General features: G+C 52.2%; 2 long non-coding RNA genes across 2 annotated transcripts; both read right to left on the bottom strand.

Annotated features, from left to right (window-relative positions):
- Window positions 1-1383: 1383 nt before the first annotated feature.
- LOC138850731 (uncharacterized) lies at window positions 1384-6759 on the bottom strand. Its single transcript, XR_011390887.1, has 2 exons — window positions 5267-6759; window positions 1384-5029 (listed from the first exon to the last, which is right to left on the bottom strand). It is a non-coding gene; the product is annotated as an uncharacterized lncRNA (long non-coding RNA).
- A 16302-nt stretch (window positions 6760-23061) lies between these two features.
- On the bottom strand, window positions 23062-26514 carry LOC103345406 (uncharacterized). Its single transcript, XR_515322.4, has 2 exons — window positions 24954-26514; window positions 23062-23281 (listed from the first exon to the last, which is right to left on the bottom strand). It is a non-coding gene; the product is annotated as an uncharacterized lncRNA (long non-coding RNA).
- Between the last annotated feature and the right edge of the window lie 41 nt (window positions 26515-26555).

The following is a 26555-nucleotide window of genomic DNA, read 5'->3' as shown; positions in this document are numbered from 1 at the left end:
AAAGGGTTTGCAGGTGGGAGGTGAAACAGGGACATGCTGTGTTCTTTGGAAAGGCAGCTCAGGGGCAGCACAGGGTGGTCAGAGGGCCACACGGAGCCTCTTCTGCCCAAGTGGCTTGTTGCTTCTGCAGTATGTTCAGAGCCCAGGAGCGGGAGGAGGGTGGTGCGACCACCACTTCCCTGAAGCTAGGTTCACGGCGCTGCCATTCACAGCTGTGTCTCTGGGGGCCCCAGGGCCTGGCGCAAGGTTGATTCTCAATATTTCTGGACAAACGCAAGAACAATCAGCTGTTGTAAGTGCTGCCCATAAAGCAAAAAGGAGGGAGTTGGAAGGTGGGTTAGGGTTAGGCTGTGTTCTGGAAGGGGAGCCACGGAAGCCAAGGCTGGGGAGCTGTACCCCAGCTTTCGGAGTGGGAGGAGTGAGGGCCGAGAGGCTGCTGGGGAAGAGGGAGCCAGGTCGTGAAAGATTGGGTTGATCAGGCTGAGGCTTCAGACTTGCTGCTGTGCAGCTGGGGCGTGGCTGTGGAAGAGCCAGGGGAAGGATGACGAGGCTTGCAGTTAGGGTGGGTTGGCAAGAAGGAGGTGGGATTGGGAGGAGACGCAGGAGCACACGCAGAGCAACCTAGGGGCACGGGGCAGGAGTCCAGCACACACCTAGTGCACACGTGTGGTCACGGGGCAGACTCCCCCCGTCTCGTCACTCTGCCTTTCCAGTAAATACATCCCTAAAAATAAAAATAATGAAGTGCATTCCTTGGATTTGGCCACAAGGGGGTGGGAGCTGAAGACTGAGGCCACTGTTTCAGCATTACTTAGTGTCATTTTATTACCATCTGAAAATTATCTTTTATTTCTTTGAGGGTCAGAAATACAGAGCAAGAGTGGGAAAGCTCTCATCCTCTGGTTTACTCCCTAAATGCCCTCAACAGCCAGGGCTGGGCTGGAGCTGGGGCTGGAACCAAGAGGCAGGAGCCAGCAACTCGGTCCAGGTCTCCTCCGTGGGCGGTTGGAACCCAGATGCTGGAGCCATCACTGCTGCCCCCCAGGGTCTGCGTCAGCAGGAAGCTGGAGCCAGGAACTGCTGCTGGGAACCGAAGTCAGGGCCATGGCGTCCTCACTGCTGGGCTGAACGCTCCCTATTTAGGTATTATTTGTTATACATTATTAGTATAAACCATAATATGTAGTCACAACAGGTTATTATTTATCACAAATGTATTTTTTTTTTGCTCTGGCAAGGCCAACCTAAGTGGCAAAATGTTATTAAAGAGACATTTTGTTGTTCTCACAGATCCCAAGAGGAGGGGGCTTCCACACCTGGGACTCCGCTGGGAAGCATCGGTGGGTCAGGAGACACGGGGGAAGGGAGAAACTGTGGGCCTCCTTTCTTTTTTTTTCCTTTTTAGATGTATTTATTTATTTATTTGAAAGGCAGAGTTACTGAAAGGGAGAGGCAGAGAGAGAGAGAAAGAGATCGATCTTCTATTTACTCCCCAAATGGCTGCAATGGCCAGAGCTGGGCCAGGCTGAGGCCAGGAGCCAGGAACTTCATCTGGGACTCCCACGTGGGTGCAGAGACCCAAACACTTGGGCCATCTTCTACTGCCTTCCCAGGCCCATTAGCAGGGAGCTGGATCAGATGTGGAGCAGCCAGGACTTGAACTAGTGCCCATATGGGATGCCAGCACTGCAGGCAGCTGCTTTACCTGCTACGCCACAGTGCTGGCCCAAAAACTGTAGGCCTTTATTGTGGTTTCTGAGGGAGGCAGTGCAGGCCTTGGAGTAGTTAATTCGAATCATTTCAGCAGGCCTGGCCCAGGGGCCATCCCCAGGACACAAGGAGGGAGGTGGTTGGAGTGCAAGCCCTGGATGCCCAGGTGGCGGGACTGGTTAGGATCCCTAGGGACCGGCTGACCCTGGGAGGGGTGGCCACCCACGTCCAGAGCACCAGAATGCAGAAAACCACAGCTGTGACGAATGGAGTCGTGGTCTGAGCAGTGAGCGAGCACACGCTGGAGGGGCCAGCACAGACGAAGCTTTGAGCTTGAGGGGCTGCAGGCCGGCTGGCTGGGCTGTGGCTGGGAGGGGGCAAAGAGGCCTCTGGGAAGGCCAGGACTGGATCTTCCTCCACCTGTCTGCTGGGCAGTTGCACCTGGCAGAGACAGCTGGGGGCACAGACTGTGCAGCTGCCTGGACTGTCGGCCTCAAGCTCAGGGCTTGGGCTTGGCGGAGCTCAGCTGTTTTCAATCTGCACCGGGCCAGGAGGGCTGGTGAGGCTGCCTGAGAAGTGGAGGAGTCTGTCGAGGGCCTGACTTAGCCTCTCCAGCAGGGGAGGGATGAATTCACAGTTTTCTGGCAGGGTCAACTGGGCCTCAGAACAAGCAAGGCTCATCTTTGTGGAATGTGAGCAGGGTTGTTTTTAAAATTTTTTTTTTATGGAAAAATTACAGGCAGAGCTCCCGCAGTTGTCTGAAGCCACCGCCGCCTCAACTTTCCAGAGCCAGGACTCGGCTCCTGCAAAAACTGCTTTGTAAGCAAGCTGCTGCCTTCTGATTTACAGCCTCATAAAAGCCCCAACTCCTTTGGAAGAGGCTGCCAAGCACCCCACGCCCCTTGCCCCTGGCTTCAGCCAATACCGTTTCAGGATGCAAATGCAGCATCCTGTAGCTGCTCTGGGCCAGGCTGTTCCAGAGCAGGGAGAGTCAACCCTCGGATGGGAAACAGGAAAAAGTGGGAAATATTTTGTCCGTGATAAAGGCTTTCTGCTGTTTGCTGGCAGGAAGAAAAGGAAGAGCATGCTACTAGGTATTCTCGCTTCTAAAGTGCAGGATTGGTGTGGGAAAGCATGTGAGTTTCAGCTACCCTGGGAGAGCACAGGGAGTGGTCCAGGGGTCCATGAGATGGCGTGCGTGGGGGTGGGGGTGGGGGTGGGCAGGGGACTTGGAGCTGTCTGCTCACCCGAGTACACCCTCAGCCCCGGACACCCCCTTCCGCGGCTCCAGCCGATGGATCTCTCTTGTTCAGGCCTCCCAGGAGGGGTTGGAGGGAGTGGCAGAGCTGGGGCGTGTGATCCTGAGCAGGAACTCTTTCTCAGCCCAAATCTGGGCGCCGCCCCATCTCGTCCTCGCCCATGTATCCAGTTACTCATCCAAGTCATGGATTTTGTCTGAAAAATGCCCCTTGGATTCAGCTGTGCCCCTCCGTCCTCATGACACACTCCTAGACTTGGTCCTCGCCTTCTTTCTTACGTGGGGTAGTTCCGTAGCCAGCTAGCTGGTATCCTCTCTCCAGTCTCTTATTTATCTGAGAGGTTGAATTACAGACAGAGAGAGGGAGAGACAGAGAAAGAGGTCCTCCATCTGCTGGTTCACTCCCCAAGTGACCACACCGACCAGAGCTGCGCCGATCTGAAGCCAGGAGCCAGGAGCTTCTTCTGGGTCTCCCACGTGGGTGCAGGGGCTCAAGCACTTGGGCCAACTTCCACTGCTGTCCTAGGCCATAACAGAGAGCTGGATCAGAAGAGGAGCAGCCAGTACTCAAACTGGTGCCCATATTGCACAGTGCCGACATTTTTTTCTTTTAAAATTATATTCTTAAACTATCATAATAGATGCATGTGGTTTGGCACTAAAGAACACAGACAAAAAAGTAAATTTTTAATCAGCTCTTATGCACCAGCCATCACTGCAATTGTTAGCAATTGTGTATTTTTCCCAAAATATCCCATGAATACAATAGTAATAGATTTTTTTTTAAAAAATATAATTTATTGTGGAAGTCAGAGTTACAGTGAGAGAGGAGGAGAGATCTTCCATTCATTGGTTCACTCCCCAGGTGGCTGTAACAGCCAGGGCTGGGCCAGGCCAAAGTCAGAGCCAGGAGCTTCATATGGGACCCCAACATGGGCACCAGGGGCCCAAACACTTGGGCCATTTTCTGCTGTTTTTCCTAAGCCATTAGCAGGGAGTTGGATTGGAAGTGGAGCAGCCGGGACTTGAACCAGTGCCCATATGGATACCGGCACTGCAGGCAGTGGTGTTACCTGCTATGCTACAACATTGGCCCCTGTTCTTTCTTTAAAAAAAAAAAACCATTTATTTGAAAGTCAGAGAGAAAGAGATAGAGAGTTGCTATCTGCTGATACAATGACCTGGAATGAGGCTAAAGTTCATTTAAGTTCAATGCAATTCTCTCATGTATGATTACTTGAGCCATCCCTGCTGCCTCCAAGGTTCTGTGTTAGCAGGAAGCTGGAGGCAGGATGAGGAGCCAAAGCTAGGAGCTCTGACATGGGCCAGGGGCATCTTTGCCACGAGGCCAAGTGCCTGCCCCTGGTCCTGTCTCAGACTTGGAGCACACAGGTACAGGCGGCTGTAGTTTTGTTGTGCACCTGATTTCTTCAAGGAACAATAACCTTGTGGGTCACGCTGTAATAGGACAACATAAAGTTGACCTTTTCTTTGATCAGGTGTGTAATATCCCATTTTATAGCTATATTATATTTAACCAGTCCCCTATAAATGCTATTTAGGTAATTTATTAACTATACCATTGCAAACAAAGCTTCCACGAGCAATAGTACAAATGGAATGTTGCATGTGTTTGTTCTATCTGCAGGATCAATTCCTTAGACTTTGAATGACTGTAAATATTATTATTCCATATCTAATTCAAATCAAATCATTAGATGTTTCCATTGCAGAAGGCGAGGAGCAAGTTCATGTCCTTGATTCTGCCCTGGTCAGCTCGTACTTACTGGATTCACATGGGTGTCTCAGATCTAGAATGCCCAGAGTGAGCCCGTGGTCTGTTCTGTCCCATACATGGAGCCGCCATCCCGGCAGCTGCTTAAACCCAACCCTGCCATGGTCTGCGATGTCTTTGTTTCCTGTGCTGCCCGCTCTCCCCAGGCAACTCACCTCCTGCTCACTTCTCTCCAGGCTTTGCTTCTTCAGTAAACCTTTGAACTCCATGGCCCCTCCGTGGGGATGAGCTCACCGCCATCACTCAACACTGCTGCTGTCTGTCACCTGGGCCAACACAGTCACACTATGAGCCAATGGCTGTTACAGCACCTGCTGTGTGCCAGCCGCCAATCGAAGTGTGTAACTGACACTCAGCCCTCTTATTTGTATATATGAGAGAGAGAGAGAGAGAGAGAAAGAAGAGAAGAGATATTCCACCCACTGGTTCCACTCCTGAAATGCCCACCCAGCACCCAGGACTGGGCCAGACCCAGGCAGGAACCCGCATCCTTGAACTACTACCTGCTGCCTTCCAGGTGTGCATTAGCAGGAAGCTGGAGCTGAGAGCCAGCCCCGGGGCTTGAACTCGGGTACCCTAACCTGGGCTGTGAGCGCCAGGACTGCCAGGCCGTATGCCTGGCTGCATATTTGAATCCTCATAACCACCTGCAGGCCAGGGGTGCAGATGAGGGAGCTGAGTCATCGCCTGGCAAGAGGCTGAGCGCGTCACACTGTTCTGTTCCACGAGCCTCCTGGAGGGGCCCCCTGCGTGCCTCTTGCGGGTCCCTCCTGTGAGGAACTTACTGCCCCCTTGAACTTCAGCTCGTACTTACTGGATTCACACGGGTGTCTCAGATCTACAATGCCCAGAGTGAGCCCGCGGTCTGTTCTCCCTGCCCCCTTGAACTTCAGCTGCTCAGCAATTCTTGTTGCCCTTAGACTGAAACTAAAATCTTGCAAAGGGCCGTGGGCACGGGCCCTGCCTTACCCCCCATTCCTCACCAGGGTCGCACTTGCTGGTCTCCCCTGTGGTCCTGGACATGTGGGCCCTTTCCCGCCTCAGGGCCCCGGAACACTGTCTTTGGAACAGTGGTTCTCAAGGCGGGCAGTGGTTTTCCTTCCCCCAGGGCCGTTAGGGCTATGTCTGCAGTCACTTATGGTGATCACAACGGGGCTGGGGGTGGGGTTGCTGTTGGCACTGCGTGGGTGGGGCCTGTGGGCCGGCCCTGTGCCCCCCCCCCCCCCAGCTACCTCTGTCATTTCCCTGATTATGAGGACTTGTGCTTTCTTTCGTCCGTTCCTCAACTACCATGAGTTCAATGCATAGGCCACTGTTTCTGTTTCTTTTTAAAGATTTATTTATTTATTTGAGAGGCAGAGTTACAGAGAGGTCTTCTGTCTGCTGGTTCACTCCCCAGATGGCGATAATGGCTGGAAATGGGCTGATCTAAAGGCAGGAGCCTTGGGCTCCTTCTAGGTCTCCCACTGACGTCAGTGCAGGGGCCCCAGGACTTGAGGCATCCTCCTCTGCTTTTCCAGGCCATCAGCAGGGAGCTGAATTGGAAGTGGAGCAGCCAGGACATGAACCGGCGTCCATTAGGATGCCAGAGCCACAGGCCTGGGCTTAGCCTACTATACCACAGCACCAGCCTCTGTTTCTAATCTGTATTTTAAAAAATTACCTTAGGGAGATGCTTTTGGAACATGTAGGTTATCTTTATGGAAGTCTTTAAAGGTTTAGACTGATACACCCTGTTCTACTGTGACTGAGGTCTGGTTTAGCATTATTGCTTTCTAACCAGTCGGTGTTAGCATGGAAATAGGTACAGTATTTATGAATCAGAAAGACATTGCCAAATAATATGGGTGAATTAAGCATTTGGGAAATGCCATTTAGATCTGGGCTTTTAATACAGTAGCCATTAACCACGTGTAGTTATTTAAATAAATTTAAATTTAAATGAATTGGAATTAAAAGTAGACATCCAGTTCCTTAGTCACAGTGTGAACTTATACATATTTTATTTTTTTTTTATTTTTTTTTTTATTTTTGACAGGCAGAGTGGACAGTGAGAGAGAGAGACAGAGAGAGAAAGGTCTTCCTTTGCCGTTGGTTCACCCTCCAATGGCCGCCGCTGCAGCCGGCGTACCGCGCTGATCCGATGGCAGGAGCCAGGAGCCAGGTGCTTTTCCTGGTCTCCCGTGGGGTGCAGGGCCCAAGCACCTGGGCCATCCTCCACTGCACTCCCTGGCCATAGCAGAGAGCTGGCCTGGAAGAGGGGCAACCGGGACAGAATCCGGCGCCCCAACCGGGACTAGAACCCGGTGTGCCGGCGCCGCAAGGTGGAGGATTAGCCTATTGAGCCACGGCGCCGGCTTGAACTTATACATATTAAGATAGATTATTTTAAAGACTGAATATGGCCCAAATTAAGAAATATAGACTATCTCACTAAGGTTTGTTTGTTTATTTATTTATTTATTTATTTATTTTTTGACAAGCAGAGTGGACAGTGAGAGAGACAGAGAGAAAGGTCTTCCTTTTGCCATTGGTTCACCCTCCAGTGGCCACCACAGCCAGCGCGCTTGGGCCATCCTCCACTGCCTTCCCGGGCCACAGCAGAGAGCTGGCCTGGAAGAGGGGCAACTGGGACAGAATCCGGCGCCCTTACCGGGACTAGAACCCGGTGTGCCGGCGCCGCTAGGTGGAGGATTAGCCTAGTGAGCCGCGGCGCTGGCCAACTAAGGTTTATTTTTTTAATGAAGATTAGAAATGGTGGCCTAAGTACTGAATCCAGGAAACTGGAAAAGAATGAGATAAAGCAGAAGTCCTAATAATTAGGAAAATGAAGTTCTAGAGATACTCTGTGGGACTCGAGGGCAAGGGCCCTTCACATGGGAGTGCTGGGAGGCATTCCTGCGAGGTTGATCTTTCCAGCCAGCATCTGCAGCATGAGAGTGAGCGGGGCGAGATAGTGGCATGGTGGTCAAGGTGCACCTGGGATGCCTGCACCCGTGCTGGAATGCTGGGCTCGAGTCCTGGCTCTGCTCCCATCCAGTTTCCTGCTCACCGGCACCCTGAGAGGTTTCAGCTGATGACTTGAGCAGCTGGGTCCCTGCTTCCTCTGTAGGAGACGCAGATTGAATTCTGGGCTCCTGGCTTTGGCCTGGCCCAGCCCTGGACGTTGTGGATGTTTGGGGAGTGAACCAGCAGATGGGAGAGCTGTATCCATTTGGGTGTTTGTCTTTGCGTCTGTTTCTCTCTTTCCCTGTCTGCCTGCGGGATGAACATATCATGTAGATACAATGGGGTAGTGTCAAGGACCCAGTAGCCAACAGTGGCTAATGGCTGCCATATTGGACAACAAAGACACAAAACACTTCCATCACTGCCGAAATTCCTATTTGGACCATGCTGTTCTAGAATATTTCCGTGGTTACCCCACTTGCTTTCCTTCCTTCACTATGGCCATCTTTTTAATCCATTTTTTGTGAATTACCTGGTAGACTGTCTCTCAGTTTGGAGTGTGGCTCTTCCTTCTGCTTCACGGTGTGTCGCTCCCAGGCCCTCATGTCACAGGCACCTGTGTCATTTTGCCTGGCTCCTGCGGAAGGGGATCTTGATCCTTGGTGGAAGTGGAGTCTACCAGGTTTTTCCATTGCGAAGTTAACAACTGGGAGATTCTTGAAGAGGATGTCTATCTTGCTCCTCACTGAAAGGTTTCTTTTTTCTTTATTTTTAGATTTATTGATTTATTTGAAAGGCAGAGTTACGACAAGGCAGAAGCAGAGAGAGAGAGAAAGAGAGAGAAAGTCTTCCATCCGCTGGTTCACTCCCCAGATGGCTGCAATGGCTGGAGCTGCGCTGATCCAAAGCCAGGAGCCAGGAGCCTCCCCCAGGTCTCCCACGAGGGTGCAAGGACTTGGGCCATCTTCTACTGCTTTCCCAGGCCACAGCAGAGAGCTGGATCGGAAGTGGAGCAGCCAGGATTTGAACCGGTGCCCATATGGGATGCCAGCACTGCAGGCTGAGGTTTTATCCACTACGCCAGGCTGCTGGTCCCACTGAAAGGTTTTAACATCTGTGAGGATTTTGGCCGAATCTTTGGTTACTGTGATGCTGACACACTGATGTGTGTTGATCATACCTGGCTGTCCCTGAGTACCCCGTCCGAGTGGGTGGCCAAGGGAGAGGTGTTCTCACACTGTTCCACCAGGCCTGGGCTTGGGAGCCATCTCCAGAAGGCTTAGCTTGTAGCCCCAGGGGAGAATGAAGACCCAGGGCGAGGCAAGGAGAGATCTGGGGCCCTGGGTGACAATGTCAGACATGTGGAGTTTGCCAGGTGGCCACTGGTGAGGCTGGCCCTTGGAACCTTGTCTCATCTCTTGTCTTACCTTGTCTAATGGCCTCATTGGGTCGTCTTTTTCTCTGGGAGGGAATCCAGTTCTTTAATTTTGAAACCGAATTTGGACTCTTGATCTGGAACCCGATTTCTTGGGCAAATCACCTTCTGGAATTAATCTTGGAGTCAGGGTTGATCTTCAGTGCTTTGACGAGGGTATGTGATCAATCCACAGGCGGTGCAGCTGGCACAGTACCACCTGCTTCTCTACCCAGAATCTTCCGTTCAGGGTGATCCTGTCCTTGGCCTTAGCCTGGGCCCTTTTGGGTTTTAATCTTCTGTGGAGTAGGCCCAGCTCTTCAGTTCTGAAACCGAATTTGGGCTCTAGACACTTTGACGCTGCTCTCTAAAGCAAGTTTTGTTTGGAAGCATAACCTGGGCAAGGTTTTTGGCTGACTGTGCCGAGGAGGACTTTCTGTGGATCCTGTGTGACTTTGGTGAGGCTGTGCCCACCATGCACAGCTGTAATGTTGTTTGGAGAGTTGTCCCAGGGCACGCTGGAAGAGTGTCCTGGCATCGTCTGAGGAAGCAGAGAGCCGGAATGTTCTTTTGATAGCCGTCCAGCTCCTATAGCATCTCTAATCACTTTAGGTCTCCAGCTGCTGGAATCTGCAAATTCATGTGTGCATCAAGCACTCTCATTTTAATCTTTGTTTAGCACCAACAATATGGGCTGTAAATAATTTAGGTAGGGGCCATTGTAGCTACTAACACACACAAAGCAGGGTGGGTTCACTGCACTTTTTGTTGCAATGCATTTAATTCTGTGGATTCTGAAAGCAAGAAGCATGAATATTACTTCGACATTAACAAAGGTTTCCTCTCCAGACAATGGGCTGACACCCGGAGCTAAAGCCATGGGGAAGCATCAGAAGTGTGTTACTCCATGCAAAAAGGCAGACCGAAGAAGCTGCCTATTGTGTGGTTCCAAGTGTGCGACATTCGGGGAAAGGTAAAATTATGGTGACAGGGAAAAGATCAGGGGTAGCCAGGGGTTGAGAGGTGAGGCGCGATGACTGGGTGGGGCACAGAGGGTTTTTAGGGCAGTGAGACTTCTCTGTGCTTGCAATGGAGGGTACCTGCCATTATGCAAAGGCGCTTCAAAAAGTCTGTGGAAAATGGAATGAAAAGGTAAACTTATTTTGGTGCAAAAACTTTAAAATCCAATGCATAGTTTTTTTTTTCCATGATATGCATTTTCCATGACCTTTTGGAAGAGCCCTTGTCATTTGTCCAAAACCATAGACTGCACAACACCAAGACTGAGCCCTAGTGTAAACCATGGACATGCTGAGGTAGCTCACCAGCTCTGGAAGCAGCAGGGAGGCCGTGGTGTGTGCCTGTGGTGCACCTGTGTGTGGAGGGGCAGGGACACATGGGAACTCTGTGCTTGCTGCTCAATTTTGCTGGGAACCTACAGCTGCTCTACAAAACAGAGTCTATCATTTATTTAAATTTATTTTTTAAAGGTTTATTTATTTGAGAAGCAGAGTTACAGAGAGAGAGAGAGGGAGAGACAGAGAGAGGTCTTCCATCCACTGGTTCACTCCCCAAATGGCTGCATTGGCTGGAGCTGGGCTGATCTGAAGCCAGGTGCTAGAAGCCAGGTTGCAGGGGCCCAAGCTCTTGGGCCATCTTCTGCTGCTTTCCCTGGCCATAGCAGAGAGCTGGATTGGAAGGGGAGCAGCTGGGACTTGAATCAGTGCCCATATGGGATGCTGGTGTTGCAGGCAGAGGCTTAGCCCACTTAGCATTGGCCCCAAAGTCAATCATTTATTTAAGAGATTTTTATATTAAGCATGTAGGGAAGCGCCGTGTCTTATGTTAAAGTGCCCCCGGTTCTGTGCACTGGGTCCTCTGTGATTAGCTCAGGGCCTCTTCGGCACCTCCTCTCCCACCCTTGCCTCGCAGGCAGCAGGGCATGCGGGGTACGGGCCTTGCAGTCTGCCTCTGTCACTCTCTTCCCAGCAGGGCTTCTGCCCCACTGCTCCTCCTCCACCAGGAGAAATCCCACAGGTCCCAGGGCTCAGCGCAGACGTCTGGTCCACGGTGAAGGCTTCCTGGGTGCCCCCTGTTCCGGGCAGAGCTCCGCCCCCAAGCCCTTGGCACGGGTGTGATTTGGAGCAGCCTTTGTTAGCTGCGGCTGGGCTCAGGGCCCGCTTCTGTTCATCGTCTATGACTTATGTGTTCTTCTCTCCAGCTAACTTGATGTTTTATTTAAAGGGTGAGGGCCTGTAGGAGCCATGGGCTGTGTGGTGCGAGGGGCAGCAAGGAGAACATTCCAGAAACTACCAGCCGTGGGCTGCTCATGTCTTTCACACATGTGGATTTCAGCCCCCTTTTAGCAGCCCCTCCAGGAGGTGAAATAAACCCTATTTTATAGATGAAAGCATTGAGACACAGAGCGTTCAAAGGGCTTGCCCAAGTCACACAGGGTGAGCCAGGGATTTCAACCTATGTCTTCTAATCTTTCTGACCCCAGGACCAGAGTTCCATGTTGGCTTTGTATAGCAGAAATGGGGCTCAGATGTGCAGAGAGCCTGCTGTTGGGATTGGGGGCATGCACGCAGTGCCCAGCATCCAGGAGAGTTCCAGAACCTCTGGTGGGCGTGGCTCTGCTCCCCTTCCTCTGGGTGATTCTGCTTCCTGCTAGCATGGACCTGGTTTTCCTCGCCCAGCACCTGCTCCCCCTGCAGAAAGAGGTGGGACGCTTTGGCTTGGGTCATTAGAACCCATCACTCGGCCTCGGTCCGGAGGACAAATGCCTGCCTTCTCCCGCGACAGTCCTGTCCCCCATTTGCCCTCCGGCAGCTTGTGGTCAAGGTCCATGGTCTCCTTGGCCTCTGCTGTTCACTGTGAAATGGGCTGCTGTCTGCCCTGCCTGTCTCCCAGGGCTGGGATGTGCACACCGTGTAGCTCAGGGCTGTATCTGGAGGCTGCCTGGGCTCCTCCCCTAAGCTGGGCCCGAGAGAATACACTGCCTGCCGAAGATATTTTCAGGCAGTTGAATAAATCATGCCTGGCGGAGCCGGCACTGTGGCGGCTCTTCTGAAGGGCTGGAGCTGGTCCTGGGAGGGCGGGGGGCGTGGCCTGGCTCTGTGCCTGCCCCTTTCCCCCTTTCCAGCCGGGCTCTGCTGCAGGTTGCTGCTTCCTCCTCTCCTCTCCGCAGGGACGGCCCCTGCTTCTCTCTGGGCGGGGTGTGTGTGTGTGCGGGGGTGGGGGGTGGGGGGTGGGTGGGGGGGACACACTCCGCACCTGCCTCCACCTCTGAGCAGCTCTGTTTCTTCTTGCTTTAGTGTTTTGACCCAGTGCCCCTCCCCTTCAGTTTTAGGAAGCCTCATTCCAGTCCCTGCATGGGATGGAGGTGGGCTGGGGCCAGAGGGCGAAGAAAGCGAAGTTCTTGGCCTGGAGTTGCTCTTGCTGTGTGACACACGTGCAGAGGGAGGGTGTGCATGTGTGTGAAGATGAAGCCCAGGAGGAGCTCAGGAGAGGAAGCTGGGGCTTTCGCTTCTCTCTCTCCTGCAGGCCTTTCTCAAACCTGCTGTTCTCAGAGTCTCTGTGGGGGCTTTGGGGAATAACAGGGCTCTGGGTTGAGTTAATCCAGATAAGCTAGAAATAATGCATTTAATATTTTTCTCTAAGGCAACTTCATTCATAGTAAGATTTATTTATTTTTTAAGATTTATTTTTATTTATTTGAAAGATTTACAGAATGAGGTAGAGCCAGAGAGAGAGGTCTTCGATCTGCTGATTCACTCCACAAATGGCTACATGGCTGGAACTGGGCTGATCTGAAGCCAGGAGCCAAGAGCCAGGAGCCAGGAGCCAGGAGCTTCTTCCGGGTCTCCCAAACGGGTGCAGAGACCCCAGGACTTGGGCCATCTACTGCTTTCCCAGCCCATACAAAGAGCTGGATTGGAAGTGGAGCAGCTGAGACTAGAACCGTGGCCCATATGGGATGCTGGCACTGCAGGCCATGGCTTTAACCCGCTGCACCACATGCCGGCCCCAAGATTTATTTATTTATTTGAAATACAGTGTGACAGAGAGAGACAGAAAGAGGGAAAGGGGGGGGAGAGATCTTGCATCCGCTGGTTCACTCCTCAGATAGTTGCAACGGCTGGGGCTGGGCCAGGCAGAAGCCAGCAGTCAGGAGTTCCATCCAGGTCTCCCACATAGGTGGCGGGGACCCCAGTCCAGGATGTGCATTAACAGGAAGTTGGATCAGAAGCAGAGTCCAGACACTGCTCAACAACACCTGCTCCGGCGTGGCTTACTTTAGGTTCCAGCTGCCCTTCGCTGGGGGTGGTGGTGGTGGTCTATAACCCATATTTGTCCTTGGGAGTCTCCTGGTCCCAGAAGTGCAGAAGGTCCAGTCACACTCGAGCCAGGGCCTGCAGGAGGCCGTGTCCTCTGGCAGCCATCTGTGCTGCCAAGGCTCCCATGGGCCTGCTCTGCAGGGCTCGCCAGGCTCCAGGCACAGGAATCACAGGCGAGGCTGCTAACGCTGCGGCCGTTTCTCCATGACCTGGTCATCTGCTGGGGAGCCACGGGGTGCAGTCTGTTGTCCCCACTGATGATGGTGCCTCTCCAGCTTGGGGCATCTCTCTGAGTCCAGAAGAATCCCTCTTTTCCCAGCTTTCCAAGCAAGCGTCCTCTCCTTCAAGGTTACCCTAGCATATTTGCCGAGGGAAAAGTCTAGAAGAAAATGTGTTAGTGTCATCACCCGGTGGTGCCGCCTCAATCCCCTCGTGCCTACAGATTTGTGTGTTGAAGTCTTAACCTCCAGTATCTCAGACTGTAACTGTGTTTAGAGATTAGAGCTTTAAAGGGCAATTAAGATAGAATGAGGTCTTTAAGATAAGCCCTCCTTCTAGGAGGTGGAGGTGTGAACACTGACAGGTGTGTGCAGAGTGGACCTGGGGAGACTCCAGAAAACAGTGCCGCCTGCCAGCCAAGGAGAGAGGCCTTAGAGGAGACCAACTCTGGGACTGGTGGTGCGGTGCAGCGGGTACATAGCCATCGGTTCCTGTCTGGACTGCGCTACTTCCAATCCAGCTCCCTGCTAATGGCCTGGGAAAGCATTGGAAGATGGCCCAAGTGTTTGAGCCCCTGCCACCTATGTGGGAGACACAGACAAAACTCCTGGCTCTGGCCTGGCCCAGCATTGACCATTGTGGCCAAATGGGGAGTGAGCCAGTGGGTGGAAGATCTCTCTCTGTCTCTCCCACCCCCCCGTAACTCTTTCAAAAATAAATTAGTAAATCTTTTTTTTTTTTTTAAAAAAAGGAGTCGGCGCCGCGGCTCACTAGGCTAATCCTCCGCCTAGCGGCGCCGGCACACCGGGTTCTAGTCCCGGTAAGGGTGCCGGATTCTGTCCCGGTTGCCCCTCTTCCAAGCCAGCTCTCTGCTGTGGCCAGGGAGTGCAGTGGAGGATGGCCCAGGTGCTTGGGCCCTGCACCCCATGGGAGACCAGGAAAAGCACCTGGCTCCTGGCTCCTGCCATCGGATCAGCGCGGTGCACCGGCCGCGGTGCGCCGGCCTCAGCGCGCCGGCCGCGGCGGCCATTGGAGGGTGAACCAACGGCAAAGGAAGACCTTTCTCTCTGTCTCTCTCTCTCACTGTTCACTCTGCCTGTCAAAAAAAAAAAAAAAAAAAAAAAGGAAGAGGAGACCTACTTTGCTGACACCTTGACCTCAGAGTTCCAACCTATAGAACTGTGAGAAAATACATTTGTGTTATTCTAACCACCCGGTCCGTGATGTTTGTTATGGCAGCCTGGCTTAGGTCATCTTCCGTGGCTATAATGGAATACCTGAGATGGGGTGATTTATAAAGGAAAGAGGTTTATCTGGGCTCACAGCCCAAGTGCAGGAGGCCAGCATCTGCTGATTCTGGTGAGGGCCTTGTGCTGCTTGGATGCATGGTGGAAAGTGGAAGGGCAAGCGGGCAGGTGCAGAAGAGAGGGGAAGCCCAACTCACTTTATAACAACCCACTGTCATGGTAATGAATCTTGACCCAAACTCATTCACACGAGCAATGTATTAGCCCATTCCTGAAGGGTCTGCCCAGACCACCCAACAAAGCTGTACTGAGGAATCCACCTTGACACGGGCTTTGGTGGGAACAAACCACATTCACATCCCTGCACAGCTGTAGGCAGTGACTGCTGTTAGGGTTTGTGTATGGCTGCTGAGACAAAGATATGCAAACCACAGTGACTTAAACAAAACCAAAGTTAATCTAGTCTCATGAGTGTGAGCCTTGGGCTGGCGGAGGACCGAGGATTCACATATCTCTGACTTACTGCTTGGCCACTCCCTAGGATGTGATTTCTTTTTTTTTTAAAGAGAGGGAGAGGCCTTCCATCTGCTAGTTTACTCCCCAGATGGCTGCAACAGCCACAGCTGGGCCAGGCCAAAGCCAGGAGTCAGAATCTCCTTCCAGGTCTCCCATGTGGGTGGCAGGAGCCCAAACACTTGGGCTGTCTCCTGCTGCTTTCTCAGGCCATTTGCAGGGAGCTGGATCTGAAGTGGAGCAGGACATCAACTGGCACCCATATGGTATGCCAGCGTACCAGGCGGTGGATTTACCCGCTGTGCCACGACTCTGGCTCTGTGGGATGTGGTTCTCATATCCATAGTCCAGAGATTTCCCCTACCGTGTTTCTGGATTTGCGTTGGGCCAGCAGGAAAGGGAGAAGCTGGAAGGAAGGGACTTCCCTGACTCTTAAGGGCAGGAACAAGGCCGTGCGCACATTGCTCCATTCACCTCGTGAGTGCCCACCCGAATCTGGTGGTGTAGCCCATCCAACAACCAGGAAGGCTGGAAATGTAGTCTCTATCTGGGCGGCTAGATGCCCCGCTAAAATGCGGGGCCTCAAAGTTTGCAAGAACAGGGAGATGATGACTAAGGCGCAACAACCAGCAGTCCCTGTGCTTGAGCCGTCTTCTACAGCTTTCCCAGGCTATAGCAGAGAGCTGGATTGGAAGTGGAAAAGTCGGGACTAAGACCGGCGCCCATATGGGATGCTGGCTGTTCAGGTCAGGGCTTTAACCCGCTGCGCCACAGCGCTGGCCCTGCTCTCATCATTTAACAGGGACCTGGTTTCTCCTTCCCTCAGCTCCATACCCACATAAACAGCTCATTGTGGCCTTGATACAGTGGTCAGCAGTTTCCAGGGAGTGTAGCTCCTGGAGGATAAGCGGCTGCCTTCTCCTGGCTCATCAACTTGAACAAACCAGGTGCCCATCATTGGCCAGAGGGAGGGGACTTCCTGGGGTCTCTCCCCTTGCCCCTGACTGCTGGGAGCCGAGCATGGCCGTCAGCTCTGGGGAAAGCCCATGGACTGAGACTGAGAGAGGAGGAAACAGACAAATTGTTAGCAGAGCAGGGAGCGAGATGCAAGAGGACAGTGCTTATTCTGGGACATGACAACCGATGATAAGAATGTTAAGACACTCTGGCAAAAGATCTCTGTGAGTGAGATCTCAGTGGAAAGAACAGGTCTTCAAAGAGGGAGGTGCCTTTCTCTGAAGGGAGGAGAGAACCTCCACTTTGACTATGACCTTGTCTAAACAAGATAAGAATCGGAGAACTCAGAGGGCTTCCATAGCCTTGGAAACTCATGACTGGAGCATAGGGAGATTACTGATGCCATAGACAGGAGTGTCAATTGGTAAAGTCAACAACAGGAGTCACTGTGCACTTACTCCTCATGTAGGATCTCTGTCCTTAATGTGCTGTGCATTGAGATTTAATGCTATAACGAGTACTCAAACAATATATTTCACTTTGTGTTTCTATGGGGGTGCAAACTGTTGAAATCTTTACTTAATGCATACTAAACTGATCCTCTGTAAAAAAAAAAAAAAAAAAAGAAGAAAAGAAAAGAAACTATCAACTCCCACCTTGACTCTCACTGGGATTAAACATGACAATAGGTCTGATCTGATTTCATCATCATTAAAAAAAAATCATCTATTATTTTTCACTTTATGTTTCTGTGTGGGAGCAAACTGTTGAAATCCTTACTTAATGTATACTAAGCTGATCTTCTGTATATTAAGATAATCGAAAATGAATCTTGATGTGAATGGAAGGGGAGAGGGAGTGGGAAAGGGGAGGGTTGTGGGTGGGAGGGACGGTATGGGGGAGAAGCCATAGTAATCCATTATTCGTACTTTGGAAACTTATATTCATTAAATAAAAGTTAAAAAAAAACTGTAAAAAAAAAAAAAAAGAATGTTATGACGGCAAGGTCGGCTGCCACGTGCCAGCAGGCCCAGGGCACAGGCATTGCTACGGGCGTTCTGGTCCAGGGGAGGCAAGTCTGGAAGTGGGCTCCTGGGATGGGAGCTGTGAGTGTGCAGGGAGGGTGGAGCTGGAATAGCACAGGTGGGCAATGGCGAGGGTAATGGGAAGAAAGTGGACAGTCCGTGAATTCACATACGTGTTCCATAGGTACTGAAAGATTCATCATTTGCCATACACTTTGTCAGTGGGGAATGGATTTGTGGGGAGGAACAAGCAGCCTTAGCACACCTTGGAGAACAGCCCAGCGTTTGCACATCAAAATCCTGCCCATGTCCCCATCAGTTAGGTGGTCCCAGCCTGCCCCCTGGAGACGTCCCAGGAGAACATTGGGGAAGAAAACTTTGGGGGAATTTTTACAAATTTCACACCCAGAAAGCCCTTTGTCTGCAATATCCTAGAAGTGTGTTTGGGGGGGGGGGGACGGGAGAGGTTTATACCCGTGTACATGCCAGTCAGAACGTAGATTCAGACATTTCTGATGAGTTGCCCATTTGCCCTGTTGGATGCATTACCTCCTTAAACCCTGCTAGCTTGTTTACCACTATGCTCTTCTCACATTGGAGACAATGTTGCAATCACATCTAATTTGCTGAGGTTAATAAGCTGGTGGGGGTCGGGGGAGAGCCTTGCCCGGGAAGAAGGGGAGTAAACCACATCCTGGGGTAATGCGACCTCTCAGGCTCACTTCTGCCTTGTTCCCTCTCCCTGACTGCAGAGACATCCATTCACTGATGGCCTTGGCCTCAACTCAGACCCCCGTTCTCCAGGGTTAGCCCATGCCGTGGTTGAGGGGAGGTGCCTGTATGGCCGTGTCTCAGCTGTCACCCAGGACTCTGCTCCCCTTGGCCATCACTAGAGAGCTCTGCGGCCACCCCAGCTGGCTTTAAGAGGATGGCCCAGCCCAGGGCCATTGCTTCAATTGCCCCAAGTGCAACTGTATCCAGACTGGGTGTTAACAGAGTGTCCAGGTGCAGGGAGGACAAAGGGGAAAAAATGCAGAAGGGACAGACTCTGTGCCTGGGCCAGGGCTGGCTTCTGCTCCCTGGGGGTCCCCTCCTGTGGGGAGCAACTGAGACTAGACTAAGTTACTGGAATTAAGACTTATTCTATGCATCTGCTCTCCCACAATATGGCGCTGAGAAGGGAGAAACAGCTTCTACACAGCTGCCTCCAGTTCAACCAATAAACTGTAGGACCTACTCCTGATTGGAGGGGAGCAGCGTACTCGGCGTGTGGGTAGCAGAGTTGGGATTGGTGGAAGAGGACTATAAAGGAGGAGAGAGACAAGATGCACCAGGAACATCTATCTGAAGGAACACCTGAGGAACATCTGAGCAGCCCCCGAGAGAGCCGGCCGGCGGTGTGCCGCTCCCCCGCGGAAGTGGAGAAAGTGGCTAGGGGGAACCGCCCTTCCACGGAGGTGGAAGGGTCGGTAGCCAACCCGGGAAGAACCAGCAGCAAACCCGGGGAGGGCCGAGCAGATAAAAGAACAGCGCAGGGTCCTGTGTCGTTCCTCCACGAAGACGGGGAGCGACACCCTCCTGCCAGGGCTCTGTCCCTCCAGACCGTGACAGAGGTCTCCCTGCCCCAGCCCCTTGTCCTTGGCTCAGCTTTACCTCAGCCCCCCAAAGGGCAGCATCTTTAGACAACATCAAATGAGCCCCTGCAGGGCACACACAGCTGGGGGCACCGTGTGGTTGGGGCCTCCGGCAGCTGTCACCAGTCCCTGTCAGCACAAGTCCTTCTGGTTGCATCTTGGAGGTTTTCTTTTTCTTTTCTTTCATTTAAAAAAGTATTTATGTATTTGAAAGTCAATTTTCTTCCTTTCTTTTTCTTTCTTTCTCTTTCTTTTTCTCTTTCTTTCTCTTTTCTCTCTCTCTCTTTCTTTCTTTCAACTCGACAGGCAGAGTTAGAGAGAGAGAGACACACAGAAAGGTCTTCATTCCGTTGGTTCACCTCCCAAATGACCGCCACGACAGGTGCTGAGCCTATCCAAAGCCAGGAGCCAGGTGCTTCCTCCTGGTCTCCCATGCGGGTGCAGATGCCCAAGCACTTGGGCCAACCTCCACTGCCTTCCCGGGCAACAGCATAGAGCTGGACTGAAAGAGGAGCAACCGGGACTAGTACCCGGTGCCCATATGGATTCTGGCACTGCAGGCGGAGGATTAACCAAGTGAGCCCAGCTCACCTTAGGAAAGTGGGGGCGGGGGGATGGTGGCCAGTGCACTGAGACTCTGGCTGATGCCCCTGTAACCTCTGCCTATGGCCTGGGGCTCAGCTCCTCCAGCAGATGTCCGACGGCCCTGTGAAAGAGGAGGGTCCCCAAAGTGGTGGCCCGTGGCCTCCCTGCACCCACAAGGGTGCCTTCCAAGACCCTCAGTGCACTCGGAAACCACAGATGACACCGAGCCCGACACTGCTTCACCCCACACAGCCCTATCGTAAAGAACAAGCACACTAAGAGATCCTCAGCCATGACTAATGTGTGTATGGACACAACAATTGTAAGGACAAACTGCGTAGGCAGTTGTGTGAATGCCAGCCCTCCTGTCTCTCAGCTGCCCCTGAGTACTTAAAGATTTATTTTTTATTTGTTTGAAAGGCAGAGTTGGAGAGGTAGAGAGGGAGAGAGAGAGGCAGAAAGAGAGATCTTCCATCTGCTGGTTCATTCCCCCAATGGCTGTAATGGCTAGGCTGGGCCAGGCCAAGGCCAGGAGCCAAGAGCTTCATCCAGGTCTCTCACGTGGGTGGTAGAGGCCCAAGGATTTGGTCCATCCTCCGCTGTTCCCCAGGCATATTAACAGGGAGCTGGATCAGAAGTGGAGTTGTCGGGTCTTGAACCGGCGTCTATAGGGGATGCTGGTGTCACAGGCCACAGTGCGGGCCCCGACTTTGGGAACGGGACAGGCATTTGCTCAGTGAAGCCACACTTGGGACATCTGCATGCTGCACTGGCGGGACTGCATCTGAGTCCCACTCTGCTTCTGACTCCAGCTTCCTGCTGGGGATCCCCCTGGGAGGCGGCAGGCAATGACTCAAGTGCCTGAGTCTGACATCCACGTGGGAGACGCAGATTGAATTCCAAGCTCTAGCTTCCACCTGGCTGAGCTGCTGTGGGCTTTTGAGGACTGAATCAGCAGATGGAGGAGCCCTGTCTGCCCCCCCACTGCCTTTCAAATTTAATAAATAATAAAGATGATGACACAGCACAGAGAATAAGTAAAATTAACGTATACATCATCTCTGGAATTTCTCATTAGTATATGTGGGCCATTGTTGCCCACAGGTAACTAAAACATAAAGGAAGGGGATGAAGGGAGATTATTGTATGTTAGTTAGCACCATAAGTAGTTATTGGGAATCCATTTCCATGTGTACTTACGGAGGTATTCAAGTACAGAGGGGCCAAACGTCCGGCTTCTAGTAAAACCCCCGAGTTATCACTCCATCGAGTCAAGAGCATGAACAGTCAAGAGCATGAAGGACGTCCCCTTCTCCTTCTCCTTCTCCCCACTCCCAGCCCGCTCTCAGCCGGCCGGGTCCTCTTCACAGGGGTCCTCTGCCATGTTGGGCTGTGCTGGGCCAGAGCCCTGAGCAAGAATTCAACACGTTTCTTCCGGACTGAGACATCTGGATTTGACACTAGCTGTACAGAGCAGCCTGAGTGTGGCCTCATGCCTCAGTGTCATCAGAGGGTAGTTGCGATGCCCGTGCACAGGAAGCACGCACGGCACTGCCTGGCGCTGGGAAACCTCAGTGTGTGTCATTGTCCCCGGACCAGAAGTTCATCAGTTCTTATTCTAGTGCCTGGCAGATCGTGGATGCACACTGAATGTGTACTGGATGAACACCACTTATCTCATTGATCAGTTTCTTTAAGATTTATTTATTTCACTTGAAATGCAATGTTATTGACAGAGAGCGAGTGACAGAGAGAGCGAGAGCGAGAGAGAGAAGGAGAGAGTGAGAGAGGGAGAGAGAGAGGGAGAGAGATCTTCCATCCACTGGTTCACTCCCCAGATGGCTGCAATGGCTGGAGCTGGATCGGGCAGAAGCCAGGCGCCTCCTCCAGGTCTCCCGTGTGGGTGCAGGGCCCCGGCACTTGGCCATCTTCTGCCACTTTCCCAGGCCATCAGCAGGCAGCAGCTTCATGCATGGCCCCGTAATGCTGGCCCCTATTGGTTCTTATATAGTCAATATTTCCGCAGTTATTTTATTGGAAGTTTTTTTAATTGCAGAGTCTAAATTTTTCATGCGTGACTCACATTTTAGGAACGTATTGGGCTGAGAAGACCAAGTTGTGCATGAACTAACTTAAGGCAGAGGGAAGATCCATTTCATGCGCACCACCGATGCACCTCAGTCCAGCCAGCAGCCCTGAGTTGTTTCAAGAGTGCAGACACGTGTGGCTGGCTTTGCTCAAGACCTAGGAACGTGATTGGGAGAGGGGAGGGGACGACCCGGAGCACGTGCTGGCGCCCTGGGTCCGCAGCACTGGCGGGATGGATGCACACAGAGCACGCGCTGGGTTTTCCTCTGTAGAGCCATGGGTTAGGTCCTGGATAAGCCTCAGTCCTCAGTAAATCTAGGTGAAAAATCATGCAATCACGCACAAGACGGTGAAGAGCAGAATGGATGAACAGAGTTTCCTTGGTGGATTGCTCCGTGTGTGCTGTGTTCTAGAGTTTAAATCGGTGAAAACTAGGAACAAATTCCCAGAGAGGAAGGCTTTAGTGGCAAGAATGACCCAAAGTAAAGGTCTGAAAAATGTGATCCTAAACCTGCTGTGTGGCAGACACTTTGGTGGCCGCACCATCGGGGACTCCATGGTTGGGTGGTCCTTGGGGAGGGGCAGCAATCGGCTGTCACCGGATCCCACAGATGCAGGACACAGGGGCTGTGGAAAAACTGTGTGTGACCTGGGCAGCACTGTGTGTGACCTGCGCAGCACTGTGTGTGACCTGCGCAGCACTGTGTGTGACCTGCGCAGCACTGTGTGACCTTGCAGTGGAGGGAAAACACTGGCTCATGGGAGGCCTCCCACAGGTGTGAGTGCTGGCTGAGTTTTGCAGGCTACCTAGACATGACCCAGAAAAGGAAAGGAAGTGCTGTGTTTAACTTCTGAGAGGTAGAAATGAGCCTTGTGCATTTTGGGAACGGAATAAGCAAAGCACAGAGCTTCCAGTGAGACAGGAGCTCCGAGGAGAGACAGGAAGTCAGTCACGGAGAGCCTGAGTCCCTGGTAATGAAGTCTCTGACCCACACCTTGGTGGAGGCCACGGCCATTGCCTTCCATTCAACCTGATGCTGTTGTGAACACAGCCGTGCGTAAGGGAGCCTAAGGCAGCACACTGCCCTTTCACACCTTTATTAGCTGGACACTGTTGTCTGAGTTGTTTCAAATAATCAAGTCCACGGACACAGTTTGTACACTTGAGTGGTGGGTGTTCCAGTGGTGCGGACTGGCAAACTGGGGCACAGACACAGGGACACGGCTCTCAGCAGAGCTGGCTGTGTCGTTAAGAAAACAGTGTAAAGCCCAACGCCTAGGTACAGAGATGGTAGACGGCCAGGAGAGGAAAGTTCAACACAGCCTGTCAGTCTCTAGTAACTTTTTATTTCCACCCACGACTGTGTCCCACTGGGACTCACTGCCACCCATGTCTGAGGCTGCGCCTGGCTTTCCCCTCAGAGATGGAGGTGGACCACGCTCTGCTTACTTCACCAAAGTCTTCCTCGCTACCTGCCAAGCACCTGTGCCCCTGACTCTTTCAGACCGTGTTGATGCTTCAGGAATGGAAACCGCGATACCTGCGTCTGTAAAACAATGCATGACTTTAGCCTGTAACGGGCGTTAGAGTAGAACATACATTCTCTCCTGCTTCCCCCAATGTTTTTCTTATTACAAGATTTTATAATTTGACTCCCATTCATGTTTGGACAGAAACCTGCACTCTTGCCAAAGTGTCTCTCTCTCCTTTAGAATTTACTTATTTTTAAAATATTTATTTGTTTATTTGAAAGGCAGAGTTGGGAGGGGAGAGACAGAGAGAGAGACAGAGAGACAGAGACAGAGAGAGACAGAGATAGAGAGAGAGACAGAGAGAGACAGATAGATTTTCCGTCTGTGGGTTTACTCCCCAAATGGCTGCAATGGGCAGAGCTGGGCTGTTCTGAAGCCAGGAACCAGGAACTTTTTCTGGGTCTCCCATGAGGGTGCAGAGGCCCAAGGACTTGGTCTGTCTTCAGGCTCATTAGCAGGGCATTGGATTGGAAGTGGAACAGCTGGGAGTTGAACCAGAATCCAGATAGGATGCAGGGCTGCAGACGGCAGCTTCACCTGCTATGCCACAGTGCTGGCCTCTGTGATTGTATTTCCTTTACTGATTAAAAATAACTTGAGGGGTAAGCATCTGGTGTGGTGGTTAAGAAGCCACTTAGGATACTCCCAACCCTCATCTGCGTGTTGGGATTCAAATTTGAGCTCTGCTTCTGATTCCAGCTTCCTGGCATGTGCAGCTTGGAGCTGGTGATGTGGTGCATTTGGTTAATTGTCCGCCTGCGGCGCTGGCATCCCATATGGGTGTCAGGTTCGAGTCCTGGCTGCTCCTCTTCCTGTCCAGCTCTCTGCTGTGGCCCGGGAGGGCAGTGGAGGATGGCTCAGGTCCTTGGGCCCTGCACCCGCATGTGAGACCAGGAGGAAGCACCTGGCTCCTGTCTTCAGATAAGCGCAGCGTGCTGGCCACAACGCACCAGCCGTAGCAGCCACTTGGGGGTTGAACCAATGGAAAAAAGAAGACCTTTCTCTCTGTCTCTTTCTCTCTCACTAACTCTTCCTGTAAAAAAAAAAAAAACCTTTTTAAAAAAGTGTATTACGAAAAAATTATGCATGGATTAAAAAAAATATGGACCAAGCTTAACTCCCCCCATGCACAGGCTTTTGGGGAACCCCCATGTCCCCATGAGCACACAATCCTAGGGGAGAAGCAGGTAAATAGTTCCAGGTGTGCAGACCCGTGCTGCGGGGACACGAGACGGCACATAAGCGTGCGGGGCAGTGTCCCAAGGGCTGGGAACTGGACCCACACAGCCCAAGGTTAGAAGCAGCCGCAGGTGTCTGAGGGGTGGGGCAGCCTGCCCCTGGGCCAGGGAGTCCAGGGAGCAGTCTGCAGAGGCAGCTTCACGTCCGTTCTGGAGGCACAATTGATGTCAGCTCATGAGCTCATGCATTATCCAGAACTCACATTATCCAGACTGCTCTCAAAAAACCAGTGTAAGGGACAGTAAGACAGCAGAGAGAATAAGAACAAAAGAAAGACAACCTACTACTTGTGGGCTGGAAAAGATCCGCAGACACTGAGGGATCTCATGGGATATGAGGGTGCCATGGTAAACCTGCATTAGAACTGGGATCCAGATCTCCAGGACAGGATCAGCCACATTCACTCATTCTCCCTCTCTCTGCCCCAATCCCAGCCCCTTCTCTCACCTCTCTGTCCCTTGGACTCCATCTCAGACACAGGCTGTCTTTCCAGGAGAGAGGGCTCCCACCATCCTGGCATTCACAGCCCCCACTGGAAGCCCTCCAGGAGAGAGAACTCTTCCTGTACCTGCGCCTCCTGCCCGGCAGAGCCCTGGCATGGACGCCACCTGCATTATGAGCTCATCCAGCTCAGGCACTGTGACCAGGGGTGGCCACCCAGGGGCTGTGCCTGTGTCCCCTGCCCTTCCTGGCCATGGGTGAGGGTGGGGTTTCGTGTCTGGCTGCCCAGCTAAAGCGACATTGTGTAGACTCTCTCTGGTGATGAGTAACCTGGCTGTCACTGGTTCTGCATGTCTGCCCCGTTAGTACATGGTCCCCAGCAGACTTTAGCAGGGCACGAGGGCTTCCAATAGTTCATAAAACACGTTCAACACACGAGCAGATTATTTATCACCGCACCCAGTGACACCAAGTGTGACAAAATGTTTGTGACACCTCTCTGAGGACGAACAGAACCCGACACTACATTTGGAGCTGATATGGATACTATATTTGGAGCAGGAAAGAAACCTTGGTTCTTGGGGGCTGGTGTATGGCACAGCAGGCTAAGACACTGCTTATGATGCCAGCATCCCATAATTCAAGTGCCTGTTCAAGCCCTGGCTCCGAGCCAGCTCCCAATGTAAGCACTTCCTGAGAAACCAGCAGAAGATGGCCCCAGAACTGTCCCCTGCCACCCCCGTGAGAGACCTGCATTAGTTCTAGCCTTTATGAAATAATTTACCTTATTGATTTGAAAGGCAGAGTTACAGAGAGGGAGGGAGGAAGAGAGGGACAGAAGCACACACGCACACACACACACACAGAGGTCTTCCATCTTCTGGCTCACTTCCCAAATAGCCACGATGGCCAGGGCTATGCCAGGCTGAAGCCCTGAACCAGGAGTTTCTATCAGGTCTGCTACATGGGAGAAGCAGCCTAAACATTTGGGTCATCTTCGGAAGCTTTCCCAGGCCCATTAGCAGGGAGCTGGATCGGGGGTGAAGCAGCTGAGACTCAAACCAGCACCCATATGGATGCCAGCACTGCACCACTGGCTTAACCCATTATACCACAGTGCCAGCCCCACAGGCTCCTGGCTCAAACCAGCCCACCTGGCCATTGCGGCCAAGGGGGGAGTACGCAGAGAATAGAAGATCACTTGACTTTTTAAATAAATAAATCTTAAAAGAAGCCTGAGCCGGCGCTGTGGCTCAATAGGCTAATCCTCCACCTTGCGGCGCCGGCACACCGGGTTCTAGTCCCGGTCGGGGCGCCGGATTCTGTCCCGGTTGCCCCTCTTCCAGGCCAGCTCTCTGCTATGGCCAGGGAGTGCAGTGGAGGATGGCCCAGGTGCTTGGGCCCTGCACCCCATGGGAGACCAGGAAAAGCACCTGGATCCTGGCTCCTGCCATCGGATCAGCGCGGTGCGCCGGCTGCAGCGGCGGCCATTGGAGGGTGAACCAACGGCAAAGGAAGACCTTTCTCTCTCTGTCTCTCTCTCTCACTGTCCACTCTATCAAAAATAAAAAAAAAAAAAAAAAAAAAAAGGAAAAAAAAAAAAAAAAA

This window comes from Oryctolagus cuniculus, chromosome 1, assembly GCF_964237555.1.
Source record: "Oryctolagus cuniculus chromosome 1, mOryCun1.1, whole genome shotgun sequence".
Taxonomy (NCBI): domain Eukaryota; kingdom Metazoa; phylum Chordata; class Mammalia; order Lagomorpha; family Leporidae; genus Oryctolagus; species Oryctolagus cuniculus.
This window is presented reverse-complemented; position numbering and strand designations above follow the sequence as displayed.